The following is a 2,425-nucleotide window of genomic DNA, read 5'->3' as shown; positions in this document are numbered from 1 at the left end:
CTACATGGCAAAGGTGTACGCCATTCCAGTGAGGTGCAATTTTGTCATGAAAAAGCTACTTTGGGGGAGGATATAAAAACCAAGGAGAAACGCTGCAGTGGGGCATCTGCCACAGCCACCGCCCCAGGACTAGAAGGCAACAAGAATGAAAGTCATAGATCAATCTTCAGCGAACTCAAGACTGCAGGATACCACCCAAATGGTGGATTTTAACAACCCAGGAATCTGCTGGGTGACGAGCAGAGCTACATATGGGTCACCACCCTCAGAGAGCTACCCATGAGATAACTTCATAATCCAGTACGTAAAAGACCCAATCAGAACAGAAGACATTTCTTACCAGTGGGTAGGAATTTATTGTGAATGCAAGAGTAATATGGAAATTGCACTAATGTCTGTGTCCTCACAGAGGCCAATATCTTGTGCTGAAGCCCTGATTATCCAGTGCCAGCTGAGGTGGAGCGGGCACTGTGTGCACATGCCTGATGTTCACTTACTGAAACAACTGCTCTACGCCCAACTCACCGAAGAAGAAAGGAAACAGGAAGTCCAAAAGAAACACTTTAAAGACATCTTCAAGATAAACATGAAGAGAGGTGGCATCGACACTACGCATTGGGAGATAACTGGTGAAGACTTGTCAGAGAAGGAACGACCACTTTTGAGGAAAATCGCCTTGCCCTGAAAAATGCCAGAAAAGAAAGGACAGACGACTGTCACTCAGCAATCTTGGCCCAACCCTGACTTCCAACACAATCTGCAACATCTGCCAACATGCCGATCGGACTCCTCAGTCAACAAGGGACTCATAAAAAATAAAATCTGTGAAAGAGATCATCCTCAGCCTCAAGGGAGTGCACCCGACTAATATGAAAGTCTAGTACTAGTGACCGCAATGGCACTTGAATTCAGCATAGCAAGTACAACTATAGGACATAGAACCAGTTGAGGACATAAGTGAAGATGGGTTGCCTTGTGTTTAATGCACTGGGTTGGGACTCAGTAGACCTGGGTCCAGTTCCTGGCTTTGCCACAAAGTTCCTGTGTGATCTTGGACAAGTCACTTAAGGAAGATTTTCAAAAGTGCCCCAGGGAGTTAGTTGCTCACTTAACATTGACTTTAAATGGGAGTTGGGTGCCTGATCCTTTTAGGTACTTCTGAAAATCCTGCCCTTAATCCCTCTGTGATTAGATTCCCCATCTGTAAAATGGGGATAAAATTATTTCTTTTCTGTCTTGCCTAGTTAGGTTGCAAACTCTTTGAGGCAGGAACTCTCTTACTATGTATCTTACAGCATCTAGCACAATGGGGCCATGACTGGGCCTGTAAGCACTACCGTTAATAATTAACTGGGGCATCATAATACACTAGGGTATACACTAGGGTGTTGGATTTTAAGCAAGGACCTTTGTGGGAATTACAGAATTTGTTGAACATGGTGCAGCGGGAAGAAAGCCGTGAGAATGACAGAAAATTTTCAAGAGACATGGGGCGAGATCTTGAGGTGGTATAAATCAGCTTCTCTCCATTGAAGTCAAAGGAGCTATACCAGTGGTACACCAGCTGGGGACATGTTCTCCTATAATTGATGCAATCAACTCCCCTTCCTCCTGTAAAAGAAACAGAAAAATACATGAAGCAGCAAATCTGTATCCAAGAGGAGTTGCTCAAAAATCTGAGACAGAAAAAGGATTTATACTAGAAAGGACGACAAGGATAGGGAACCCAACAAGAATATTCACAACCAGTTAAGGCTCTCAGGGATAAAACAAGGGCAGTAGAATGAGTTAATGCTCCCAGAGGTATTAAGAAGAGCTTTTAGAAATATATCAAGGGGAAAAGAAAAACTAGAGAGAAAGTAGCTCTATTAATAAATAAGGAGGAAGATTAAATTAATGGTGACTGTAAAATGGCTGAGCTGCTGAACTCATTTTTAAAAATCAGTCGTTAACGAGAAATCAGGGAAAGAGGTACTGAATGGACAATTAATTAGGCGTTCCTTCCTCGGAACTCTGAGCTAAGCTGCATTGCCCTCGTTCCTTATGTAAGCAGGTACATAGGGTTACCATATGTCCGGTTTTTCCCGGACATGTCCGGCTTTTTGGTAATCAAAACCCCGTCCGGGGGGAATTGCCAAAAAGCCGGACATGTCCGGGAAAATACCGGCCGGGCACTTCACTTCCCGCGGCTGCTCTGCTGCTCCCCTGACTCTTCGGCTCTGTTTAAGAGCCAAGCTGCCCAAGCACTACCAGCTTCGGGCAGCCCCCTTGCCTCTGGATCCTGAGCCGCCGGCCGGGCACTTCCCCTCCTGGGCTCCGGGGGCACAGGGTCCAGAGGCATGGGGGCTGTCCGAAGCCGGTAGCGCTTGGGCAGCTAGGCTCTTAAACAGAGCCGAAGAATCAGGGGAGGAGCACAGCAGCCGGA

The 2,425-nt window shown here is 46.1% G+C and overlaps 1 long non-coding RNA gene across 2 annotated transcripts in view; it reads right to left on the bottom strand.

The window, feature by feature from the left end:
* Positions 1-344: 344 nt before the first annotated feature.
* Positions 345-2,425, bottom strand: part of LOC117887393 — a 24,059-nt gene continuing 21,978 nt past the window's right edge. For both annotated transcript variants that reach the window (XR_004648173.1, XR_004648172.1), the window contains exon 3: positions 345-1,611. This is a non-coding gene — a long non-coding RNA (uncharacterized LOC117887393). The remainder of the gene's footprint in view (positions 1,612-2,425) is intronic.

Source organism: Trachemys scripta, chromosome 14, assembly GCF_013100865.1.
Source record: "Trachemys scripta elegans isolate TJP31775 chromosome 14, CAS_Tse_1.0, whole genome shotgun sequence".
NCBI lineage: Eukaryota > Metazoa > Chordata > Testudines > Emydidae > Trachemys > Trachemys scripta.
This window is presented reverse-complemented; position numbering and strand designations above follow the sequence as displayed.